Raw genomic sequence first — 5,092 nt, 5'->3', positions numbered from 1 at the left:
AATATTAGCTTAAAAGGAATCTTATTTTTTGAAAAGTTTGTAAAACACCAGTTTGACTGTCTTTCCTAGATGATTTAAGACACTATTTGCAACACAAAGGTACAGTTAGGTGTAGTTGGTGATTTTTTATTTTTTAATTTTGTAATATGTAAATTAAACAGTGGGTTTTAACATTACTTTTCCAGAATAGGTCTGACAAGGTTTATGTTTCAAGTTAAAAAAAAATTGAAAATTAAAATAAATGTTAAAAATGAAAAACAGACCATAATTTCACAACTTAGAAAGAAAACTTTATTTTTACTGATGATGTTAGTGATACAGGTTAGTGTCAAGTCTGATGAAGATGGATGGGCTAGAATGGAAGCAGTCAAATCAGACCAGTATTGAGGTGTAGTTCTCCACAGATGTAGTAGAAGTGGCTGTCTATTTAAAAAAATGAAAAACACTTGGAGCAGAAGTGAATCAATATCTCCAGCTCAGCTTAGAGCCCTACACTAGCTGTTCCCATACACAGAGTTGCACCTCTTTGAATGCATCCTGAAGACCAGTGAGGCTAAGGGAAGGACACTCAGATCTGTAGAAAATGAAACTTACATCTTTTTAAAACATGAAAGCAAAATAACTCAAGGCTGCATATCTCTCTGAAAACAACCAATTCTGATTGTAAACTCCATAAAGAATAAACAAGTCTCCATCCTTTTTCTCCTCTAAAGTCATCATAGAAATTTAAAATTGTTCCCTGGGCAGAAAGACTACTTATTTCTCATTCTAACCTGAACAGTAAACTAAACACAAATCTGTAAAAATTGAGGTGAGCTTCAATATTGAGAAACAAATTAGAAGATCCTTCAAAGAGTAGTTTCAAAATGAAAAGCCATGCCAGAGAAAATATTGTAGCTGATATAATGGACCTAAGTAAGGATGACCACATTGATCTTCAATATTTCATGTTTGCAAACTCACCTGAGGGCTTTCCTCACTTCTGGTCTCAGTTAGGGTCCCACAGGGTGGATAGGCAGCAAACATCAATGCAGCAAAAATGCATTGTTTTCCACAAAGCTGGGCTAATTCTAGAAGTCATAGTAACTTAAATGAAGGATGTAGCCACAGACATTCTGAGAAGAAAAGACTGTGTTATCCATCACCATGTCTTCATATTTTACATTCCTTTCAAAGAAATTTGTGACTTTTTTCTGCTAAGCTAAAACAAGCATTTGCTAACAGGTTATTTTATTCATAGCATTGAGCTTTTCTTTTTTGATATGTACATGTATGTTCATGATGCATGCATGCTCACAGAAGTGTGCGGTTGTAACTTGAGTACTCACTGTCTTTTTTATACCATTCTTTACCTATATCACAACCCCTCCTGTGGGTCTATGTGACAAATGATACTATACATTACAAGACAATGACCCCCACCCAGGGAGAGCCTCCTTGAATGGGTCTGATATTCCTGCCAAGAGTAATTGATTAAAATCTTTTTCTTACTCACTAGTTTTGGCACATTCTGCCTTTACTTTCTTATTAGAACTTTTCAAACATAACTGTGTTGTTAGGAGATGCCTTAACTTGAGACTGCAGCCAAAGGTCATTCAGGCAATTTGAACACCAAGTTCTGCTCCACTTGTTAAAACCAATATGGCTAAGAAGCAAAACCAGTAAATAGTTTATAGTATGACTTACAAGTAACATGTTTAAGAAAGCTCCAGATAGTAATGATAAGAGCTAAGAAAAAACTCTCTTGACTCAAAGATGTTTGTAATAATGAGAGAACATTGAACTTTGATAAAGAGGCCACATAAATACTGATACCTAACTCATGACTTATGAATGATGATTCAAGATTGATGACAACATTATTGGTCTGCATCCTGTATTTTGAATTGTATGAAAAAAGTGTAAACACAAAAAAACTCCCCGTTTCAAAAAATTATATAAAATCTAGCTTGCTTGCCTGCAAAATACACTCAGACTTAAACTTACCCCTTGCTTGATTTGTTTGTCACTCACCTATCTTTGCCCACCAATGCTCTCAAACCCCTGTTCCCAAGGACCTATTCCTGGCTGAGATGGTCTGCATTATCTCTACTTAGGCAATGCCTACTGTCTTTCTATGTAGTCTGAGTAGCCAGCAACCTATAGGGGATTTTAAGGATGCTGTTACATCTACCTGGAACTGTTTTGGGTTCCAGGGATCTGAATTACAGCCCTTAACCTTACTGTGCCTTCTGAGTCATCTTTCCAAGCCACAAACTCCAGCTTCTAGCAACATCTCTCGGTAGCATAACCCTGTACTTCTCGCTTCTGCTTTCTTTATTGAATGGTTTTATGACAAATTTTACCAGTGTTGTGCTTCAGCATGGAAGAAAGTCCTGTGTTATATTGTACAACAGGTGTACTACTCCCAAACTGATAATTACTTACAGTGCTAGGAAAAGTCAAGACTTTACCATTTTTTCCTACATTTCATTATTTTTAGAACCTTGAATGGTGGTTCTTCAGCACAATCAGATGAAAATCACAGGCAGAATATCACATATCAACCTGAGAAAGTGACATAGTTCACACACACACACACACACACACACACACACACACACACACACACACATCCTTAACCAATATGCTGGTGAATGTTAATTGTCAATTTGACAAAATATACAGTCACATGAGACATAAGACTCTGAGTATGTCTGTTTGGGACTACCATTATTAGGCTAATTTAGATGGAAATACCTGCCCACTGTAGGTGGCAACATTCCCTGGCTAGGATCCTCAGCTTTATAATAGTGGAAAAAGTTAGCTCAGCAGCAGCATAACATTCATTATTCCTTCTGATTATGAATGCCATGTGACAACCCATTTAAGTTCTTACAACTGTGACTTCTTTGTCACAATAGATTAAAATCAAAACAAGCCACTGTTAATTTATGTTGTTTTTGTTGGTGGAATTTTACTATAGCACCATGTACTAAAAATGTAAGATACCCAATGATACAGACTAACTAACAATCAAATTTCTGACAGCAGGTTTCCCTATTTTTATAAATGGCATAACAGATTCTGTCCAAAACCCATTAAAATTGAAATAAAGGAAAGAGTATACTGAACTCTCTATGACTGACACTCCGGTTTTCTTTGGGATATAGCTATACTGAAACCAGAGCCTAGATGTGATCTTATTACTTGTCAAAGGCACAGGATGGTGCTTGAACTCACATAGTGTGGGCACAGTAAGATAGCAGAAGCATATCTCTCTCATCTTTATTCACTGGAAGAGGAAATTATTTCCTACCCTAAAGTTTTCTTCTTCCTGGTACTGTTGCCAATTGTGCCCTGTAGCTGAACATCAAGTGATAGCTTCTCACCCAGTCAGAACTCCCATATCTTCCCTGCATGGCCATTGTAATCTCCACTCTGTTTCCAGGTCCATGTGGAGCCACTGTTGGTCATTGAAATCTATCTGCTGGTGATCAACCATCAGTTCCTGGAATAGGAAGAAAGAGAGATGTGTAATGATGCCTTAAAAAGTCACCATCTTCTATGTCAAAGATCAGTGAAACAAAGTTCAATCAAGACACAGTTCCATGCCTCTCTACTTAGACTCCTAGTACTTTCAGAACCAAATTTCTACCATCTAACTCAGGCCTCCAGGTTCAGGGAAAGTGCAATGTTTATGAGGTCTCCTTCCATCTCCACTTCCTTCCTTCTCCCAATCCTTTCATTTTTACTCCTTTCTTTTCTGTGTCCGAAACTGTACTATGAACCTTCCAGGAGACCCATATCTCACTAGAGATTCAAGGCTTAAAGAACACATTGAGCACTACACATCCAATGGGCATCATTTATTCATTTAGCCTTTGTTCGCCATATGGAGAATGCTGGGTGAAAGGAAAAAAAGTTCAAAAAAGTATGTGCGGACCCTTCCCAAGAGAAAGACAGAAGTTACAACATGGGCACAGGGGACAGACTGTCTTAGGAGCTGCTCAGGAAGTCTTTCAGAAGCAGAGACAGTAAAGCTGAAACAGCAAGCCAGGATAACCATGCCTGGAAAAGCGGGAAACAGATAGTTATGCAAATACCTGTGACCATGCATAGAAAACAGAGGATGAACTGTTATATACATAACAATATTGCATAGTGCATGAGGATGCCTGGCAAATTTTATGCCACCCACTGTACAAAGACATGAAAAGACTTTGCACTGTCTGCTTAGCTCATGTACTATTCATGAAATTTGATCTTGGTAGATAATAAATATTCACTCTCAATGAACTGAAAGACCCATGGCTTACAGGTTTTCAAGTAAAAAAAAATACATCAGTCTTAACTTTCACTGATTCCTGGATTCTTAAGTCCTCTGCAAACTGAGGTGAGGAACATTGCAACATGTTATGAAATGTACAGGTGTGTGTGGAAAATCAATCATTTTGCTCAGAACAGGAGGGGAAATTACTACTAAAGATGGGTGAATAAGTAATAGATTCAGCTTTTTCTTAGACTTACATGCCTATGCTCATGGTGCTCTGCTTTACCTCCCAACAAGTAGAAAAGCATTTACTCAGATGTCAACTTGGAGTCTCAGAGACTTTATGTATTCTGGTCCCCACTGCAAAGTCCCTCATTGTATGGGACTAAATATGTTGACACTGGAGTTGGTGAAAGAAGACAGATACTTTTCTGACCTTAAGACATATGTAGATTGTGGCAACTGTCTTTCAAATTTCTAGTATTCTTGTTTAATAAGGTTTTTAAAAAAATCTCCAACATATACATAAGATTGGTGCAGTATCTCAAGAATAAAAACTGTAAGTAGACTTCCAGGTATGCTCTTCCCTTCCTATTTTTCCCCTCAATGACAGATACAGTAAACAACATCTAGATGGCACTAGAAGCTGTAATTGTTGTTGGAAAGGATGTACACACACACAAACACACACACACACACACACACACACACAGAGAGAGAGAGAGAGAGAGAGAGAGAGAGAGAGAGACAGACAGACAGACAGACAGACACAGAGACACAGAGACACAGAGACAGAGACAGAGACAGAGAGACAGAGACAGAGAGACAGAGAGACAAAGA

General features: G+C 37.8%; 1 long non-coding RNA gene across 1 annotated transcript; it reads right to left on the bottom strand.

The window, feature by feature from the left end:
- Nucleotides 1-318: 318 nt before the first annotated feature.
- LOC311593622 lies at nt 319-3,487 on the bottom strand. The gene is made up of 3 exons (XR_014777787.1): nt 3,299-3,487; nt 964-1,115; nt 319-423 (listed from the first exon to the last, which is right to left on the bottom strand). It is a non-coding gene; the product is annotated as an uncharacterized lncRNA (long non-coding RNA).
- Between the last annotated feature and the right edge of the window lie 1,605 nt (nt 3,488-5,092).

This window comes from Acomys minous (assembly GCF_964271855.1).
Source record: "Acomys minous genome assembly, chromosome: 1".
NCBI classification, from domain to species: domain Eukaryota; kingdom Metazoa; phylum Chordata; class Mammalia; order Rodentia; family Muridae; genus Acomys; species Acomys minous.
Note: the sequence above shows the minus strand (reverse complement) of the source record. Positions and strands in the feature narration are given on the sequence as shown.